Source organism: Lepisma saccharinum, chromosome 10, assembly GCF_977018435.1.
Source record: "Lepisma saccharinum chromosome 10, izLepSacc3.1, whole genome shotgun sequence".
Taxonomy (NCBI): domain Eukaryota; kingdom Metazoa; phylum Arthropoda; class Insecta; order Zygentoma; family Lepismatidae; genus Lepisma; species Lepisma saccharinum.
In genome coordinates this window covers 36,180,102-36,202,546 of record NC_139238.1, presented here as the reverse complement: position 1 = coordinate 36,202,546, position 22,445 = coordinate 36,180,102, and the positions used below count along the sequence as shown (strand labels likewise).

At 37.1% G+C, this 22,445-nt stretch overlaps 1 long non-coding RNA gene across 1 annotated transcript; it reads right to left on the bottom strand.

Annotated features, from left to right (window-relative positions):
• Positions 1–6,672: 6,672 nt before the first annotated feature.
• Positions 6,673–11,651, bottom strand: LOC145994487 (uncharacterized). Its single transcript, XR_014442354.1, has 2 exons — positions 11,545–11,651; positions 6,673–6,803 (listed from the first exon to the last, which is right to left on the bottom strand). It is a non-coding gene; the product is annotated as an uncharacterized LOC145994487 (long non-coding RNA).
• Positions 11,652–22,445: the final 10,794 nt, after the last annotated feature.

The window sequence follows — 22,445 nt, the reverse complement described above, 5'->3', positions numbered from 1 at the left end:
TATAACTAAATAACATGTGCAACTAAACACATGGCATGTGTCTGCAAAGGGAAGGCAAGGCATTTTCATTTCTAAATTAAGTAATGCTTTATTTTCAATTATTTAAAAATTGAATAACATTTCTTTCACTTTCCAACACAAAGAGCACAATGAATCAAACGAAATGTTTCTCTCCATGTTTTCCAGCAGATAGTAGCAAGCGCCATCGTGCCCCCACTGGTGCGCCTATGGTCAGATGTAAATTTGGAACTTAATGTAAATTAAATTTATTTTTATGTTTAATTCCTTATACTTGCTTTGCTTCTTCTGAAAAGTTGGAAAGAATTAAATATATCATTAATATGTCAGGGAACCGACTAGATAAAAAGAGGAAGACAATTTTTATTGAATCTATATCTTTGCAAAATTACAATAACTTTAATTTAATAGGGTGCCAGTAATTTCACAGAGCACTATGACATTAACGCTTTTCTCTTTTTATCTGTTTTGCTTGTTCAGCACCCCATTTGTCTTTAGCACCCAGGCAACCACCCCACATGGAACCTTTTACAACTCTCCTTCTAATTACTTGTACAAAGGTAAGAACTCTTAGAACCACTAAAATGGTCACATACATCTATAGACATGAATGAATTACTTAAGTTCTTCATGAAATACTTGTTTTTTATATCGAATACCAGTACTCAGTCAGTAAATTTTATATTGGTACATTCTGAATATCCGTTGGAAGAAATTATATCCACATATAGTGTCACTGCCTTTCTACTCACCACTTTTGGTTTCTTTCTCTCTTGTTTCATTTTCTCTACCTTCTTCAGGCATTTTGCAGTAAAGTTTCAGACATTATAAGCATAACGACAACACACGAACTGAGATGCTACACTGAGGCATTTGACTGTTCTGAGTGTTCTCTTCTCTACCACTCCAAAATCATCCACCTCGCACAAGTTACAGAAAATAATGTTGCTAACCATAGTAGCAGAATTCACTACAAGGAGTTAAACCTGTATCTTTGAATTTCTTCCCTTACTTTTATCATACATTGACTCAGTTGAATTTATAAATCTGTAACGTATTTAAGAAATATTTATTTAGGTATTCAAACGCGGAATTGTCAACACTGTATGCGGTATGTGCTCCCTGTAAAGAGGGCGAGAGGTCAGTTTGACATTTTCCAGATGGTAGTGTCCCTTCCCTAGAGCTGACCGAAGCCTTGTCAAGGGAGCTAGTGTTTTCAGGAATGACCATGCTGCACATTCCACCCTCTTTCCTCAACACTTTGGTTTTAGTTGATCGAAAGATCCATTGGACAAGGCTTCTTGTAGAGCTACAAATGGTCCCTTTCTGTTAATATTGAAGTATTGTCATTCTATTGTTGATATAAAAATCCATATTTACAGCCCCCCTACAGGGGGGTGTTCCACTTTTCTGCTTGGGAGTTTCAATTCGGACCTGCAAGAAGAATTCAAATTTCTTCGTTTAGACTCAAACTCAAAAGATAATTCTCGTGTTGCGTGCCAGATATGTGGTGTACATTTATCAGTCTCTCATGGCGGAAGAAGTGACATTAACCAACACATCGTTTCAAAGAAATACAAAGAGGCTGAAAAAGCAAATTGTAGCACCTCTAGTGTCGCGTCACTCTTTGAGAAAGTGCAAGACGACAAAGTTTCCACTAGCAAAGGAGTTTTTGCTTGTCATAGTGTGAAACATGGACATAGCTTTCGATCAAATGACTGCACATCGAAGTCAATAAAGAAGCTTTACGAACCGAAATATTCCGCAGCTCGCACTCAGAGTGAAGCGATTGTGTGTAACGTGTTGGCACCGTTATCTTTGGAGGATGTGAGGAATAATTTGGCATCTTGCCCGAGTGTTACGCTAAGTATTGACGCTTATAACAAGAAATCTGAGAAACTGTTACCTCTGTTGGTAAGATATTTCCTTCCTGCGACTGGTATTCACACAAAAATTCTTGAATTTGCTTCACTGCCGGGTGAATGTTCTGAACTGCAATGCTCGCTGTTGATGAAGGTAATTGAAACATATAATTTGCAAGATAAAGTTAAGGGACTTTGTGCCGATAACACTAATACAAACTTCGGCGGTGTAAATAGGCATGGAAAAAACAATGTGTGGCAAAGGCTTCAGTCTCAAATCGTCAAGGAACTAATTGGAATAGGTTGTGGCACACATATCGTTCACAATAGTTTGCAAACCGCCGTGGACTGTCTTCCTTATAATATTGAAAGTTTTGCTGTGAAATTGTACAAATATTTTCATGTGTACACAGTTTGTGTAGAACAACTTAAAGATTTTTGCAGTTTTGGTGGTGTGGAATATGCAAAACTTCTGGAACATGGAAATACCCGTTTCTTGACATTAGGACCAGCACTGAAAAGAATCTTAAATATTTTTGCAGGACTGCGTTCCTACTTTCTTTCACAAGAAAAGCCTCCCCTTATTTAAAAAAAAAAAAACTATTTTGTGACCCTACTATGAACTGTATCTAATGTTTGTGATTGATCAATATCACATGTTTGAAGAGACAATACTTATGATAGAGAGGGATGACATATCAGCCACAGAGTCTTCATGCCACATTTCTTTATTAAAGAAGAAACTGATAGGAAGACAAGAAGAAAGATTTGTCACTACTCGGGTTAGAACCCATTTGTACTCTTTAGAAGATTCTGGTGATATTAGAAGTGAAGAATTTCTAGCCAGTTGATATTTTTTACAAAACCTGCTTGGAATACCTTGAAAAATGGGAAACTAGTTACGGTGGAGCGGAGAATTTTCAGTGGGTTCTGCTGCAGAGTACACCTACTTGGCATGATATCCAAAATAGCATGTCAACAATTCCTGAGAAATTAGTAAATGTTCATATATTTGCTACTTTAGAAGACGAAACAAAACTGTTTGATCAGTGGCAGTGTGCGAGAGAAATCATAATACAACTCCAAAAGAACTGGGAAGAAAATGTTTGTATTTCGGATAAATGGGTACAGGTGTTTAGTAAGTTGGAAGCAAACCACATAAAGTATGACGTCCTATTAAAACCTGTCGAAAATGGTGTTCTGCTTGCCTAGAACATCCACCCCCGTTGAGCATGTTTTTTCAATTGTGAACAATATGTGGACTGATGAAAATCGTCCTTGCATGTATCAACAATGAAATCTCTCTTGCTGGTGCAAGTAAATTTCACCGAGACTTGCGGGGAGTTTTATGGACGATTACTGAAGAACAAAGCTGTTCTGAAGAAGTTTGGTTCTTCAGATAAATACTTTTGGCAGTCTTCAAATTCAACTTCTGTGTGATATTTATATCAAAGGGTGATCAATTTTGTAACATGAGATCATATTGTTTGTGATGTGATCAATGTATTCATATTATCCATAATTAATATATTTAATACGTCAATAATGACAATAATTTAATATTTAGACATAACGTACTTTTCAGAAATTGTGGTTAAACTGAGCTCCTTGGGATGTCCCATTTTGGAAGCAAAATATTATGTGATGTCCCGTTTTGGAAGCAAAATATTATGTGATGTCCTGTTTTGGGAGCAAAATATTATGGTCACCCTATTCATAGGCAATGCTCTTTTCATATGCTTCTCACCCTTTGCTATGATCAATCAGGCTGGAAAGAGCTACTCTAGCAGCCTTTTCAACTGCCTGACCGGTTGAAGATAGAGATTGTTGCTGAAAGGAAAATAGAAGATTTCCATTTCTACTTCTCCACCTCCTCACCTTCATACTGGTCACCGCAAAGGTTGAAAAGCCATGGCTTCTTGTACTCTAGTTTATCACCTATAATAAAACATTAAAGTGCTGACCAAGGCAAAATTCATTGTATAAAAAATATACACTAAAAACGTAATGTTGCAATATGTCCAACATTAGAATGAACTTTTACAGTCTTCTGAAAATATCACATTCTACAATGGTAGTCTTCATTCAGTCGATACAAAAGTTTTGAACAATTCCACTATGTCAGTGATACATCCAAATACAATGGAATCCTGTTTTTACGTTCCCGGATTATACATTCAATCATGATGGTCCCAACAGAGAAAAAAATATTATTTCGGCTGGATTAAAACAACACTGATATGTGCATTTGTTATGAGGGAGGGTGACATGTGTGATACTTTAAAGATTTACACAATGGGTTGCTACCCCAAGTGCTGAGGTTATTGCACGTCACTGCAAAATATAATCTCCAAACTGGGTCCAGTTCGAACTCTGTCATAATTCAGGTTCTGCTTTTCTTCATGAATGGCTATTGCTTCTTCTAGTAGTTTCCCCTATTGACTTGTTTCAAATCTCAGTATTTTATTATTATTTATTAATTTATTAAACAGTCTTCCAAACATTCATAATTTCAAAAGAAAACCTGAGATAATGAAACAGAACTTTATAATATGGGATACGAAGTATATTTTCTTATGAATCTTTTGAAGGAGACAAATAGGTTGTTTTATGCATGGTAATCATTATTTAACTTCAAAATTTTGTAAGCACCCATAAATATTTATGAAGAATTGTAGCTCATAGTGTATGAGGGGAGGTTAATACAACTGTAAGAAAATGAGGTATAAGTAGCACTTGTAACGTGCCCGCAGTTACTATATCTTTTTCATTAAACGCACTGTTTTGGTTTTGTCAGCGAAGATTTGATAACTCCTTTTTTCTGATTGTTGAAATACTGCATAATCCTTCATTGTCGTGTTATCTTATCTGCTCTGCACTCCGCCGAAGCTCATTGTTGTCTAAAAAGTTTGGTAAATGCTTTAAATCAGTTGTGTTTTATTGACATGTATATTTTCTGGCGTTTAGGGTTTTTAACAGTAAGGATTTGGGTAATCTAGTTTATCACAGTTTGCAATATGTAAATATATGAGGTTTGCTACGTGTAAATTTGTGACGTAGTTAGGTACATCAGTGCCACCTGCTTTACCTATATAAGTAGCTCACACAGCCCGAAAAATCAGTCTCTTTATGGCTCCCTGATGTCAACTGGCAGACATCCAGCAAACGGCCTACTTGTCAGAGAAGCCCAGTAGCAGCAATGGAGGACTTGGTTCCCAGGTTCAAAACCCGGGAAGCCCCCGGCCAGGTCTCTCCTCAAAAGATGAAGCCCTTAATGACCCGGTTCCCAGGAGCAATCCTTGGGAAGCCCCCGGCTGGGTCCCCCAAGGTTTCTGGTTCCCAGGTTCAAACCCCGGGTGGTCCCCGACCAGAGACCTGTAATAGATGTGCCCCAGTAAAGTTCCGGTTCCCAGGTTCAAAACCAGGGTAGTCCCCGGCTGGTTCTTTTCTTTCCTACCCTCTTTTTGCTTTGTATTTTGTGATGGAACCGACTCCCAGGTTCATTCCCTGGAAGTCCTTTGGTCGGTTTCCTTTCCCCTCCGTTTTTCCTTTCCTTAAATAAGCATATGTTCAGAAGGTAGGAGAGGGGGGAAAAGGTTTATTTTTAATTTAACCTAGTTTATTTAGTTCAGGAACCGACTCCCAGGTTCAAACCCCGGGAAGTCCCCGGTCGGTTTCTTTCCTTTCCCTTTTTTGCTTTTAAGGATATGCACATGAAAGAGAGAAGGAAGTTTTGACATTCTATTAATCGGCAAACGTTTCAAGTAATTCTGGAAACCTAACTGAAATAAACATGTTTAAATTTAATATAAGATTGGCTCATCTAGGTGGCTAACTGAGATAAAAGGGTTTATTTAGGATCAAACCCGTTTTAAAATTGTTATAGAAAGATGTATATTAGAGCCCGGATATCACTGAAAGGAAGAAAAGCCCTTTTGTATTTATTTTGTTAAATTTCGAGAAATTGCATTAAATAAGTAATAAATATCTCTTACCTCTTGTAATTTCCTTTTCTCACTTTGTAACGTGTCATCCTCATCCTGGTCACCTGGTTGGTCCTATACACACACCCCGCAAGCCCTGAGGTATTTTAGAATCTTGTGTTCTTCGGCTGATTAGGCTAGTAATCATGGGTAAACTTTGCAATGCCACCCACTTTGTGAAAGTGTTAGAGTGATGTAAACGGCTCTGCGTAGCCGGTGAATATCCATAACGTGTGCTAACATAACTGTTTGTTGGTTACCAGTTATATGACGTCCATATCATATGAGTGGGTTTTGTTGTTGTACACTGACTTAACTGTTGCACACTTCTGAATATCTTATAAGTATACGTGTATAATTTTTTTATGCATGTAGTAGTTATAACTTTATATATTTCTTGATAATTGAGGGATACTAATGGGTTCAAGGTACTTACATGAAAAATGTGTATTTCAATATGCATTGAACAGTGTTGAAGGTACAATAAACTATACACACATGCAATCATAAAAAAAATTCTCCAAATTGTTTAATAGGCTTTGGTACATCTGGTACATCATATATGTACTATGAATATTGTTAAAATTCCATGAATACAAATGCATTGGTCAAATAATTGCATTTCATGCACTAACGCAAGTCCTCCATTTCTTTGTCATAGTTAGTACTTCATATACATATTTCCTATTTTTGTATTCCCTTGCGAAAGTGTAATGATGTTTCAGTTTTATGCATTGTAAATATTTATATTAATAACAAAACTGTAACGGAGCAATAATAATCAATAAATATATATATATATATATATATTAGACAATCTAGAGCTGCAGTGTAGGACTAGCATTTAGCACTCAACTTGGTGACCCCCTTGGCAACAAACTGCTTCATCAAGTGAATCAACATGAGTCCAATCACTCTTGCATTTGTAGTATGCTCCAGCCTGAAATAATATATAAATATGTATATATTGTTAAAAACAAGCTTCACATAACATGATACTAATAACTTTAACTTAGCAGTTAGCAGGGGAAACATGTTTGTGCAAAAGTGCATAATTATTGTTCAAGTGTGTCAAGCAAAGGCTCTGTTTGTGATTTTTATAAGTTTACACTATCATTTGCTTGCAACATATCTTCATTTTACTGTCTTGACTTCGTAATGTTACAAAGAAAATGTTAAATGCCCTGAAAGATTTCTTTTAAAAGAAAAGAATGATTTTTTAAGTTTTCAAATTTGTGAATGTGAATAATGAAGCAAGAAAATGATCTGTGGTGAGAAAAGCATATCTGTTTTGATTTAGTACTCAAATCATGTGGTGTCACATGAGGTACCCATATTGTCCCATTTTCCTCTACTAACCAATTACACACATTCATGGACATGATCAGTTAGAGCCCTCCCCCCCCTCTTCTTGGCCAATGGTCAAACTTTACTTTAAAACAAGGAAGTCAGATACATGAAAAGATGGTGCAACGTAGGTGTGATCAGTGTTTCTTGTCTGTTTCTCTTCATGGTGGTATGTTATTATTATATTATTGTGTTCATAATAATAACTACTCCAAATATTATGGTATGTTCATAAATGATTGTTTATCCATACAGTAACATGCAAATTTCTTTTGTTAAAATAAAATGTTAGTAGTTTTATTCTTACCTACAAAAATATTCCGGTACAGACGTTACTGCCAGAAACAAAAACCACTGGGTCTGACAATAAAATAAATCATAACTGTCCCTCTATGGCTGATATCACAAGATTTCAGAATATGTCACTGCAAACCTTCCATTAAACTATTCAGTGACGTGCACTGAGGAGTTGCTAGTCTAGCAGAGATAGATCCATCAATCTCACATCTCTAATTATTTTCAAATCACAATATTTATTGTCTTGTTGAAGCCACAGTTCATATGCAATTTTTTAACGCACTTCTTGACCCTGAGTGAGATCAGTGGGCGAGCTACTTACTCTAGCTATCTTTCCTTCAACCTCACCAGTTCCAGGTAGAAACAGCTGCCAGAAGGGAAAGGAAGATTTCTGCCTCTACCTCCCTTCTTCCCTAACCCCCTGCTGCAATGGTTGAAAGATCGTGGTTTATGGTACCCTGGTCTATTTCCTATAGGAACAGATAGGGGATTGGTTTCCCTCAATTCCTTTCTAAATCCTCTAAAGAACTCAGGGGAAAAAATTCTGTTCTCTATATTTACACCGCAACTTGTTACACGTACAATATGTATGTATGATATGGTATATAGTTTTATTTTTATGAAATGGGAATGTATTATTATGTGCAGACAAAAATGTTATGCTTTTTATTTCAAATATGGAATATATAATGATTAAATAACAAATATTTACCCGTGCTCTCTCTCTCGTTTTAGTAGTGTTTTATTTAAATATAAATAAAATGGGTAAGCTAAACAGTCAAAACTACGGAGGTATTTATTTGGGCAAGAGAGTGAGCATTCTTATTGTTGTTATTGGTTTGGTTTGTTTTACTTTGCTTTCCTTCCAAATTTGGCTATCGCCTAAATTAGGATGAGTAATGATATGATGAAATTGGTGAAGGGACACCACAAAGAATAATCCAGAGCAGGATTCGAATCCATGAGGAGCATGCATTCTTGTTCCTGTGTGTTGTACTCTGCAGTGAATAATGAAATAATTTGGAATGAAAAATTTATCCCAGAAATCAAAAAGGCAAATGAATATTATTGAAGAAACTACAACAACAAAAAAAATGTGTGTTTTTTCCTGTTTATCCCCATTAATAATTTTTGCCACCTCCCATCACTCATCCACAGGTCAGAGCTTGAGCTCTGATCCTTCAGTAATGAGATTGTGAGATGGAGAAATTATGGAAATCAAGCAATGCAAATTTTTTGAAAAAAAAAGAAAAGAAATAAAAGATAAACGTTAATCATATAAAAAGATGGTCTTTCAAATATCCAATTAAAAATTACCACTGACGAAAAATGCAGTTTGCTTTAGTGATACCTACGTATCCGAATGGTTAGCGCTTCCCTCTCGTCTTTGCACCTCCATGAGGGAGTGCAAGTGGTCCAAGATTGGTACCCGGTGGGGGCACATAGTGGTTCGGATCCCACTTTAAACTGTAGGTCCAGTCCTGATTAGCCTTTCTGTGCATAAAGTGGACTTAAAACACCAAATCAACCAACCGTGGGGGAGTGGTTATCACAGCATGCTACGACATCAGGAGTTCCTGGTTCAAACTCTGACCTGGGCATGGATGTTCTTTACATTTGTTCCTTCATTAATTTTATCATATCATCTTCGCAATTAACCAAATATGACAAAAAAAGCGATGCTAAATAACAAAAATCAAATCAATCGATGATTGATTGTTTAATTTGGTTTATTTTACTTCATTTTCCGCCATGTTTGGCTAATCGCGAAGATGATATGATACAATTGATAAAAGGACACACACAAAGGACACCCATGGCTAAGCCAAGATTCGAACCCAGGATCTCTGGCTTAATAGTCAAATCAAATCATTTTTGCTTCTTGAAAGGGGATGGGAGTTATGTGTACTGGTAAGAAACAACTCTAACCAAAACACATACAATTGCAATAATAAAAAAACAATTCTAACCTTTTTTTAGTAGTCATTCCTCATTTTGTAATCTTTCCCTGTCTTTGACTCTTTTTTTAGGAATACTGGGTCCTAAAAGGGGGGGAGTATGACCCACACCAACCCCTCTTGAGCATGACACTGATTGCTGTCCCAAGTGTCGACGTCACTGAAACTACTAGAATGCAATATACGGTGTTCCATATAGGACGACGAATTAGAAAAATAGGGAAAATATCATAAAATAGTTATATTTCACATATATGTAAGCAGTAACATCTCCCATTTACGTATGAAAGACAATGTCAGACATTTGTCCACTCCTACTAAGTCTGCATGCATTTATACGCTCCACAAAATTATTGATAACCCTCTCGCAGATGTCTGTCCCGATGCCTCCAATCACCCGTACGATTTCTGCCTTCAGTTCCAAAGGGGTTCGTGGTTTGTTGGCGTACACCTGTGATTTCACAAACCCCCATAAAAAGAAATCACAGGGTGTAAGATCACATAATTTTGCCGGCAATTCCTGGTCACCGTTCAAGGAGATCACTCGAAATTTTTCATGGAGTAAGGCAAGGGTCTCATTCGGTGAATGGCAGGTTGCTCCATCCTGCTGAAACCAGAGATTGTTAACCTCCACATTTTCAAGGGTAGGCCACAAGATTGGATATCATGTAACGTCCAAATAAAAATGGCCCAAACACTTACCTGTCCATAACCCACACCACACAGTCATTCTCAGCGGATGGATTTCACGCTCCTGGATTATTCGAGGATTTTCATTTCCACAAATCCACTCAAGTGAAAGTAGGCCTCCTCACTGAAGATTATTTTTTTTGGCGAAATTTTCATCCGATGCTAGTCTATTCATAACCCAGGCTGCAAATCACCTTCGCTTCTCATGATGAGCAGGTTTCAGATGTTGCGTAAGTTGGATTTTGTATGTATGCATATGAAGATCTTAATGTAAAATTCGATGTAACGAAGTTGTCGGAATGTTCAACTCCTGCGAATGCCGACGAATCAATTTTCCAGGACTGGCAGTGACACTCTGTTGCACGACAGCGATTTGTTGCTCTGTCCGACAAGAATGATTCGGCCCATTGACACTGAACCAGTTGACTGAAACTTCAACATTAGTCTGCAAACTGTAGACTTGTTAGGTGTTTTATTCCTTCCGAAAATCGTACGAAGTTTTCACACTGTCTGCATTGCACTTTCACCACTTTGGTAAAATGTCTTCACAATGGGAACACGTTACTCAGTCGTAAACTGTTCCATATCGTAACCACAACAAATGAGTCAAAACAATTGAGGCTACATTAATCAGTATGACAGCAGATACCAACATTGGTAAGAAGAGGTCTGCCAACCTCGAAACAAAACAATAGCACTTGATTCAAATTCGGCATCCTATACGGAACACCCTTTATAAACACAATAAAAGGTGTCATTGGTAGAAATGATATTTTGAAATATGTCTACCTACCTCTCCATCAGATTCAGATCAATGTATAGGCCTGGAGCTAACAGTATCTCTATTTATAATTTCAGTTATTCATTTTAGGCCGACTAGTTCATATTTTAAAATTCTCTTAGAATATTTCGGATACCTCATTTTTTTCATCTTGTGGCCCCTTCAAAGTAACTTTTCATCTTGTGGCCCCCTTCAAAGTAACTTTTCCCAGTGAGGCCTCCTTCAAAGTGAAAGCAAACTACAGTACCTGAAGATTTGTGGTGTGAATGTTCTAGATGAAATTCTAAGAATATTTTCTCAGATATTGGAATATCAGAGGAATTTTTCGAGAGAAGATGAAAATTCAAAAACCTTTGCCCTGGCATAAACCAAAGGTCCATCCGAGCCTTGAATCTGAACCTGCTGTAAATTATTTTGAACTATTACATAGCAACCTAACAATTTCTTTGTCTCTTCTCACCATTCTCTCTGAACGATTCTGTTCCTGAGAATCACTTCACAGTTATGAAAAGTTTACATAAATATTTCTAAATTCTACAATGTGCTATCGATGTTGAATGACAATTCTACATTAATATTATCAATATTTAACTTTATAAAATACTTACATGTGCATTTGAGATGTCATGATTGTAGTTTTGACAGGCCGTTTCAGCAACTGTTATTCCATCTGATGTTTCATAATTTATGTCTCCACCATTAGTCATCTTGTCAAACTGAGGGAAAAAAGGAAAAGAGCAGCGATTAATATATCTGTTTGGATTAAAAATTATAATTCGTAATATGCAAAACCTACAATTCTAGGTTAAACCCATATTTACAAGACATGTAACAACATATCTAATATAGGAAATGAAAGCATTTAAGCTACTATTCATATGCAATATTTGTGTGTTTTTAGTGTAGTTGTACCAACAATTTTACAATTATTGTAGATCTGTAATTTTTAAATTATAATTTGATACATTTAGGCAGTCCTTGCATTGGAAATGGCTAGGTGGGGAATGTTTGCTTGAGAATTGGAGCTAGGGAAATGCTTTGCATAATTCTTCCTAGCAGGGACGTACTATCTCCCTTCATGCTGAGCACTGCATTTGGGTATTTGAAGCCATTTGAAGCCACTGTTGTAGTAACATTGAAGCATAGGCATGTAACCAGGGGGGGGAGGGGGGTCAGTTGCCCTTCCTAATACTCTCATGTAAAAATGTAAAAATGTAGAGAAATCTTATTACCATTATTAAACAATATTATTCTCTTTAAAAAATAAAGTATTTTCAAGCCAATGAAAGTTCCCAGCAACTACAGCAGGTTTATTTCCTATTGAAATTGGACATCTCACTTTGTTCTCCAGCAAATTACTTACTATTAAGATTTCTTCTTCTTTTTTTTCTGACCCTATCAATTGTTATTCGATTTTAGTCATCTTTCTGAGTTTTTTGCAAAATATATTTAGTTCACTATGCACTTATTTTTAGTAAACAAACAAAAAAACACCTCGTGAGGCACCTAAAAGTACCACCTGAAATAGCGAAGAAACCAGAAACAGTAGCGATGTGAGATTTGCGGGAAACAATAATATCAAATGTGGCTCGTAAATTGGAGGTATGGGGTGGGTCGAAAAATATCGACAAATGGGGCATCTGGAGCAAGGTAATATTTTTTTTAAAATGGAACGATATGCAATAACATGCATAATATAAAAGAGCACACGCAGAGAAACACAACGTCGTTGGTCTCATGCATCTACTGCATATAGGAACGAAGATATGGCCATGTGAAAATATGTAAACAAACTAACAAGTGGCCCACTTGACCGTCAGTACCACGGCATGTACAAGTATGAGATGTCGGAAGCCATTGGACAAGATGAAGACAGAACGTGTTAAAGGAAGAAAAAATACAGTAGACATCGTCAGCACCATGTATTTGACAGTGTTACAGCATAATGAAAATGACCATGACAGTATGTCGAAGAACCACTGCGTAAGAAGCGAAAACCTGTCAAAGTGTGTGTTCAAAGTGGTGGCCGTCAGCTGCGATACAGGCAACGAGGCGCCCACGCAAAGATCGTTGCACAGAATGTAGCATCTCGTAGGGAATGTCCCTACAGGCCGCAGTATCCTCTGGAGTTGTTGGCACATCCTGGTAGACAATGTCCTTCAGCTTTCCCCACAGGAAAAAGTCTAACGGTGCCAAATCTGGGGAACGAGCCGGCCATTTGATAGGCCCTCCACGTCCAATCCAACGATTTGGAAATGTATTTTCCACACATGCTGTAGCGCGTCTTGCACTGTGAGCTGGGCACCCGTCATGTTGGTACCACATTTCCCTCCTTGTCTGAAGTGGTATGTCCTTCAATAGTACAGGCAGTTCATGTTGTAAAAACTGTATGTATCGGTCAGCATTCAGTGTCCCTTGTATAAAAAAAGAGCCAATGAGGTGTTCACCCACTATACCACACCACACGTTCACACTCCATGGGCGCTGGCGTTCCACTTGGCGAAGCCAATGTGGATTTGTCACCGACCAATAGTGCATGTTCCTTAGGTTGACATTTCCATGATTGGTAAAACTTGCCTCGTCAGTGAAGAGGATACGTGACAAATCGGGTGTGCCGTGTCGTAACATCCATGTGCAAAACCGAACACGTTCCACAAAATCATTCCCGTGAAGTTCCTGATGGAGGGAGATATGATATGGGTGAAACTTGTGTGTGTGCAGAATGCGCAATACACTTCGCTGACTCATCCCAGCATCCCTGGCAATTTCACGGGAGCTAACGTGCGGATTCACAGCAACAGCGGCGAGAACATTTGTTGCACCTGCCTCACCTGTAGTTGGCTTGTTCTGCACATGTGCTCGTGGTGTTACACTTCCGGTGTCTCTTAATTTAATAAATAACTTACCAAAGAGACGTCGAGATGGCTGTCGTCTGTCCGGATATCTCTCTGCGTACACACGGTAGGCTTCTGAGGCATTCTTTCAGCATTCCCCATAAATCAGGATCATGTCCGCTTTTTCTATGTTTGTGAACACCATAATCTTCGCTCTTACCACTATGACTGCTTGCTATGAAGTAACACGATCTCGTGGACCTGCTATCAAAACTTGCTCTGCGTAAAGGCAGTTCTGTCAGGTACCTGAGAAGTCTTACATGCCGTGGTACTGACGGTCAAGTGGGCCACTTGTTAGTTTGTTTACATATTTTCACATGGCCATATCTTCGTTCCTATGTGCAGTAGATGCATGAGACCAACGGCATTGTGTTTCTCTGCGTGTGCTCTTTTATATTATGCATGTCATTCTATATCGTTCCATTTAAAAAAATATGACTTTGCTCCAGATGCCCCATTTGTCGATATTTTTTGACCCACCCCATACCTCCGATTTACGAGCCCCATTTGATATTATTGTTTCCCGCAAACCTCACATCGCTACTGTTTCTGGTTTCTTTGCTATTTCAGGTGGTACTTTTAGGTGCCTCATGCGGTATATATATATATATATATATTTAGACAAGAAAGAATATCATTTAAAATAACTTAGGTGTGGAATGTTTTCTTTCTTGTCTATATATATATATATATATATATATATATATATATATATATATATATATATATTGTTTTTTGCTTTATAATGTGCATTAGTGCAAACATGACCTGTACGTAGATTTATTATAAAAATAATAACTAATCTTGGAAGATTATATGAGTAGTACAAAGGTTTATTTTGTGAATGTTCTGCAAACCATTTATATGTATTGCCCGCGGATTGAAATTTTTCCATACACCACTGTTTCCATTTATCTTGAAGTTTATATTTAACTCTTGGAAGAAGATCCGTGTATGGAAGTCTTGCAAGTGAGGTAGATTCCGATGATTAAGACTAGCACATCATATTTATATGTAAATTAGTTTGATTCACAGAGAAGGAAAATAAAGGGGAATTCTAAACAGAGAACTTTTGCACCACGAAAGCTGGAATTCTTCTCCTTAGAAGATTTTCAGTGGGTCTGGACACACAATATACGTCCCTGTTTAGCACTCATCAATAAAACAGTGAGATAGCATAAGGTTTCCTCTCTCCGGCTGAACTTTCATCAAGGCTTCCCCCCCCCCCCTTAATCAGAGGGTCTGTGCATGCCTATGTCTGCAAGGTCTGCAGTCTGGGTAAAATAAAGTTTAGGAATGTTTGTGCACAATGACTGACATTACCTACCTAAGAAGTCTTGAGCATTTCCTGAGTCTGTCTCTCAATATATTTCTTGAAAATATCTCCTCTTTCAAAGAACTACACTTTCGAAGACATTCTGAATTATAAAGAATTCTGGCTAACTAGAAATCCACCTAGATCATTCAAAATAACCTAGGTGTGGAATGTTCTCTTTCTTGTCTAAATATTTGCAATAGTTTTGTACTGGCCTCTGTGACAGAGTGGTTAATGTGATGAACTATGGTGCCAAGAGTTCATAGATAAGGATGGATGGATGTTTGATGCATCATCTATTTCATCGTTGTCACCTTGATTAACCTAGAGAGGTAGAAAAGCAACAGAAAATAACCGAAATTAGAAATAGGTTTGTGGCAATTGTTTCTAAAGAATAGCAAATGCAATTCACATAAAAAATGTCATGAATGCTTTAGAGGACTCTCAAATACATCTAAGTTTTTAGGATTTTGGTAAATAGTTTTATAAAAAATCATTGTTGAGCCAGGTTTAAAGGACAACAGAATCTTAAGGTCTCTTCTTATGACAATCAGTATGATATTCAAAAGTATGAAAAATTATGTTTGTTCAGAAGCATTCTAGTGAAGCTTCATGTGGTTTGATCTATCTTCTGTTTAAATATATGTGGTAGAGAAATGACTTACAATACTACAAAAGTAATACAAATATACAACAGCAAAAGTAAACCAAATGAAAATGCACTAGAATGCTCTAGGAGGAATTCTAAACAGATATAAATTCCCCGCATTTGGAATATCATGGTATCTGTATGAAAGGAGATACGTATATTTCCAAAAACTATATTGCTGGCACAGGCCAAAGGTCAAGCATGGCCTTGAATGGCTGTTTCCAGAGGGGTCTGGTGCCGGCACACTCAGCTTGCAACAAATGCCAAAACTAAATGCTAAGAACTCTAAACCTGGCCCTCCTAAACTAACAATTCCTGACCTACAATTCTGCTTAGGTCTAAAAATGCATATGTGGTTAGGTAAGGAGGGCCAAGTTTAGAGAAATCTTACCATTTAATTTTGGCGTTTGTTGCAAGCTGAGTGTGCTCCATAGCAGATCCATTTCCAGAGAGTGATTTTTCACAAACGAAACCTTTTTTATGTCTTCTCTGCAATAGTTTGCATCAAGAAGTTACAGTGCCAGAGGGAAGATGGACAGAAGTCTCTCTTTTAGCCCAATTTGCATTTTTGTATGTTATTCAAGGGAACCATAATCCTCGATCATTCTTATGTGATAGTTACCAGCAAAATGAGCATACTTAAACATCAGAACCCACATATTTGTTAGGAATGCAAATACATATATTTTGGATGGATTGAACTGTCAACATGCTTACATGTACACCAGTACTCAAAGTGAAGGGGGGATGGTATCCATCCAGATAGCAAAGCTTTCGGAAAGGATTCCTTCAGCTGTCTTGCTGTCAACATGTTAAACAATAGGAGCACCCCCCGCCCCCCTAGATAGTCCCAAGGATCGACCAAACATCTCCCAGCTAGCAATTCCCACTTCAAGAACTGATCCACACACACATGTCCACAACCTTTCCCAAAGCTGGTCATAATAGGTTAGCAACTGGGGCAAACAGCCTAGCTCTTGTGCAGCCATTTTGTTACATGACATATTGAAAACAACATCAACAGTTCTGTCTGAAAAATGAAAACCTCCGATTTATCTTGCATTCATCTGAACAATTTATGTGGCTCCTCACCAAAATCCACCTGAAAACGTTTATCTCTCAGATCGAATTGCTTCAGTTTTACTTGTATCTTTACATGCACACAGCACAATAGGAAAAATAAGAAGAAATAGAACTCACAACTGCTTGGCATATAGCAGCACATTCATTGCATTTCTCAACTTCAGTATCTGGCACAGAGTAAATTGGGGTGCTCTGATCCTCATAAAAGTACCCACAACATTGACACTGATCTGCTCTGTCAACAAATAACAAATTAAACAATTTAAAATATTCAAAGGCATAAATGTAATAAATGCATGCACCCCCTCCCCCTCATAAACACATGTTTATTGGTACAATCAGGGTTATATTAATTGTATTGGTACGCCTGTAACAACCAAAATTATAGTAGTATTGTGGGTGGGTTTAAAACATTGTTTGTCAAAGTTTATTCTTTAGATTCAGATGGACTAATCAGGGATTCAAACCACTGTGCAACGATGGCCTGAGGGGGAAAAATGAGTAAAGAGACAGGGAGGGCTAGTTCACATTTCATGTACAACTAAAATGCCATACAAAAAAAAAAGTAGAAATTTGAGATAAAAAAGTCTTTATTTATCTAATTGTTGTTCTAGTTTGCTGGGGGAGAAGTAGGGGAGTGGGGTGAGTGGACCAGGGTCACACAACCCCTCCCTCTCATTCTATCATGGATATGGAACCTCTCAATTCCAAGATAACAGAATTACTATTATGCCATAAGGTTCAGCCACCTAACATTTTGCAAATAATAGTTTTATTATTTAAAACAGCTGGTCCGCAGATTTGATCATTATATATTTTTTAAAATATTCTGAAAATTTTATACTTGTTATAGTGTTTTATCCCCAACTTCATCCCCATTTTCTGCAGAACCTCTGTGGACTTCATGTATAATAAGTTTTGATTTCAAACTTACATTTACACTTTACATTCAAAATTCTAGGTATAGTTCTCAATTTTATCAAATGTTCATAACTGCATATTTTGTGTTTCAGGATTTGTTTTGGTAAGGCAGCTGGGCATGATGCTATCACATTACTCCCAATATGGCTGAGATCAAGAATGTGTGAGGCTCTCCCAGGGGCGGCGCCAGAAATTTTCGACCGGGTGGGCAGAAGCTGTATATTTATAGATTAGGGCGGGCAGGTATAAATGTATATAAATGTAAATATATATATATATATATATATGTGTGTGTGTGTGTGTGTGTGTGTGTGTGTGTGTGTGTGTGTGTGTGTGTGTGTGTGTATAGGTATATATAGGTATATATATGCATGTAAGACATATATATATGTACGACATACATGCATGTCCCTTCACTTCTTTTCCCTTTCCTTTTCATCTTTTCTGTTTTACTCCCTAATGCCTTCTTATATCTTTCTTTCTCAGCATGTTACCTCTTTCTGTCTTTCACTGTATCTCCTTCAATTATTCAAATGTTTCTCTTAACTGCCATGTACACACACATCATATGTATGTGTGTGTGTTTGGTGTCTTCCCTCTTTCTTTTCTAATCTATTCTCGCATCTTGTTCCACTTCTTTGTCTCCGATGGCCACAATTATTTCAAGGAAGTGTTTGTGTGTGCGCAGCCATATATTCTAATCACATTCTTTCCTTCATGTCAATGTAATGAAAAAAATGTGAATTGGTTTCGTCACATTTTGTTCTTCAAGTGCAAAAATACAAGGCACATACCTACTCCACTTTATATATTAGGCGACAGTGATAGAAATTGTGATGGTAGACAAAAGTGAAGGATTAAATTACTTTTTCGTAATTTAAATGCATGTTCCTGATTATATGAAACTTGGGAGTTAATGATCACTTTTCTTGGCTTACAAGGTTTTTACAACTGACAAATGTATCTGAATGTTTGCAGTAACGGCTATCGGGTACCAAAACTTGGGGACAAGGACAGTTTACTTTTTTGGTAGAAAAGTATTAGCATTAAGAGGCCATAGTGCGGGTGCAACAAGTGGGAAAATGTGACGGGGAGACTCCCCTTACGCTCCTCCAAATCGCCGCCACTGGATATTTGAATTAAAATTAATGTCTTATTGGGAATGTAAACACACACACATACACGGAAAAAACAATTCTTTGTTCTTTTGGCATAAAGTGTCCCCAGGCGTATGAAAGGCTATTTTGACAAAATATCACCCAAAAGTAATAATCAAGTAACATTGAAAAATCTGTTAGCTAAGTTGTAATTCGTTTTCTGAAGAAAGTCTTCGTTACTCGTGCGGGAGAAATAACACACATATGGTTAGATAAACACATGCACTGAGGTAACAAATAGTTTACATTTTGTAGAATGTGATTTTTGACACCGAATTAATCGAATTTGATCCCCATACCCGGTAATTCATCTGTTTTTCACAGACGACTTGAGTTGTATGGCGTGATCTTTCCGAAAGCGCTCAAATGTCAACCTCTAATCCTGCGCAGTTTACCCTGGAAACTTTAATCTTGTAGGCGAACGAGTTTGTCCCTCCCCCCCCCCCCCCCCCCCCCGTCACTGTCACCTAATCACCATTGAACCTCATCGCTGCCATTAGCCAAAATAGCAGAAAAGTTACTTCACATAGAAAAAATCAGTTGAATCAGCAACAACTTACTCTTCCAAAAGTGGAGTTTCATTAGTCCATACTCCTTCGAAAGTTTAGGTGGTAGTTTCAATTTCACAGTGTTTCATTCTTGGATTAAGGCAGCTAACTCCGTGAACAATAACTTTGTTTTCCGAAAGTCTCAAATATTTGTTTCTGGCAATACACCCTCTTAAATGAACGTATCTCTTATGGTGATAATATAACACGTTCCCTGTGAGTTATTTCTGTATTTTTTTTTCCAATGGCATAACGTTGTCGCCTTATAATTAAGAGGTTCTGGCTTCTATTGCCCCCTCCCCTGGTGGAAGCACAATGCACACTGGTTCGAACTCCACTTTAAACTGTAGGTTCAGTCCCGATTAGCCTATCTGAGCATAAAAGTGGATTTAAAAACAAGCAAACAAAATTTTCTAGTGGATACTTCGTGACACCTTTTTTCTTTACGTCATCTGCATCTACATATTCTGTTGACCTTTTCGGTTGAACATCTGATGCTTCAAAAGTTTAACCCATTCTCATCGTGATTGATTTGTTCTCTGACGCCCTTAAAAGAAAGCTTTCTTTCCAACTCCTTCTTCTTTTAATTCTACGTAAGTTAATCACAAGAAAAATGCATGATTACATAACTGATAAGCAAAATGTATGTGTGGAACTAGGATTTCTAAATAGAATTAGCCGCCCATTATCAATTCAATAATTCTGTTGCTTTTTCCAAACCCACATAACTGTTACATCAAAATTAATATACTTCGGTATTGTAGTGGCTATTGTAATTGCTTCTTATTAGTATTTATTAGTAGAACGCATACAATGTTGTTATTTGGTATACCATGTACATATTTGAAAATGACAGCTATGTAAAATACAAATATAAAAAATGTAATGAAATAAAGAAAGAAAAAAAATTGGAATTTCAATGTAGACCTAATTAAAAAGTCGAAATAATTTATTGTGTTGCTGGAGAAAGCAACGCTGAGGTTTTTGTTTGTTTATCTAGAGATTATTTTAATCATACGCAGGCCGGGAGTTATATATGTGATTACCCGGAGCTTACAACACCAAGACTCCCAGCCCAATCCCCTCCACAGTTTCAGTTATAACTTTTCCCCAAGCTACATGAGGTAGTTAGTTCTACGTATTTCTACATTTTTCATCACATCCGAAGTACATAATTTTTTCATTATGTGGTACTTTCCAAAGCAGGTTTTTCCCCAGTGAAGGCCCGGACTGGCAGCCCTCAAGCTCACCCTAAACCCTGATCTCATTTTGGCCATACCCTGCATAATTTTGCGCCTCCTAAGCCCACTAGCTGCTTCTAATCATAGAAGTATTCAATTGGTCACAGTTTTCTTGTTTCAAGATCTCTAGTAATTCCTTTTGCTTTCTAATGACAAAGTTAAATCAGCTTTTTATGGGATGATGATATGTGAACATTTCTAGTATAGATAATATTCATTAGTAAAGTATACATGTAATGAACACCAGAATTTATTGCAAAATTCACATATCTCTAAGTATATATGTACTTAGTGAACTGGATTGGGTGGGCAATCGGGTGGGCACAGGAATTTTTGGGTGGGTGCTTGCCCACCCGTGCCCACCCCTGTCGCCGTCCCTGGGCTCTCCTCCCATAACCCCCATGTCCGTTTGTGATGCAGGGTGTAGTTTAAACTCTTTGCATTAATTTCAACTATTTTGAACAGACTATTAGGGGAAATGGTTAGATACAAATATACATGTCAGCATATCTGCAATAATTAACCATTTACTACCATCCTAACTGGTACTGCATGTTTGAGCATAGCTAAACCATGTGTGTGCAATTGAAATTTCTAATCTATTTACATTTTTTGACAAAGTAACATATTACTTTTTGTTGAAAGGAACAGTAAGAGTAGCAAGCATTTTTTTTTTTTTTGAAGAGGTTTAAAACAATGTGTAGTGTACTTTTCCCATCTTTAATTGAACAAAATGGTCAAATTTCTATTTGTTTAAATATTTATAATATAAACATGTATGCATTTTTATATTGAAGTTGAATTTTTAAGTGCAGTTCCATTAATATTTTTAAATTATGATTAAATAAGTCCTACCTGGCATATCCAAAGATAATGAATGCTAGAATAATGTATGCAATCTTCATTTTGGAAAAGTGAATTTTGTATCTGGAAGAAAAATTCATAGAATCGTTACATTTACTTCTTCAACTTGTCTCAATTAATAGTTAATTATAGTCAACAGTAGCATCGCCTCAAAAAAAGTTATCATGTTTTTGCAATGGTATGTACCAGTATTACTTCTAATTGCCAGCTCCTTTTATAATAATTAATTCAAGTTATTGTGACTGAAATAGAATTATATGTGTGAAACTTTTACTTTTAGGAAACAGTTCATTTGATGTGAGGCAACGTCCCCCCTGCTTCCCTCTGGATGCCTATGATTAACACTAAAATCATAAATTGATGTCAGCTTATAAAATTCATACTTTGTTTTCATAGTTTGTTTAATTAATTCCAGGTACTTATGATTAAAGTTATCCTACTCAGAGCCCTCTGGAGTCCGTTTGAAGCATCATATTACATTGAAACTTGGCGTAGAGGCTATAGGGACCATGGGGAAGTAAATGCTTCCAAAGGGCGATGTGCATATTGAACACTTCTGTACTGACATAATCTAAAAATAAAGTTGTGTGTCCGATTTCTGTTTGATGTTATATCAGCACAACATTTCCATCTAGTGATGACAATTTGAACTTTTTTCCATCAGCATTCACTTTCCCATGATCTCCATAACCTCTATAGCACAATCCATTGCTTCAAATGGGCTTCAGATGGCTCCAAGTCGGGGAATTTCAATTCTAAGAACAACATTTCCCTCTGGTGGTGACAATTTAAACTTTTTTCATCACTATTCATTTCGACATGGTCTACATAGATTCT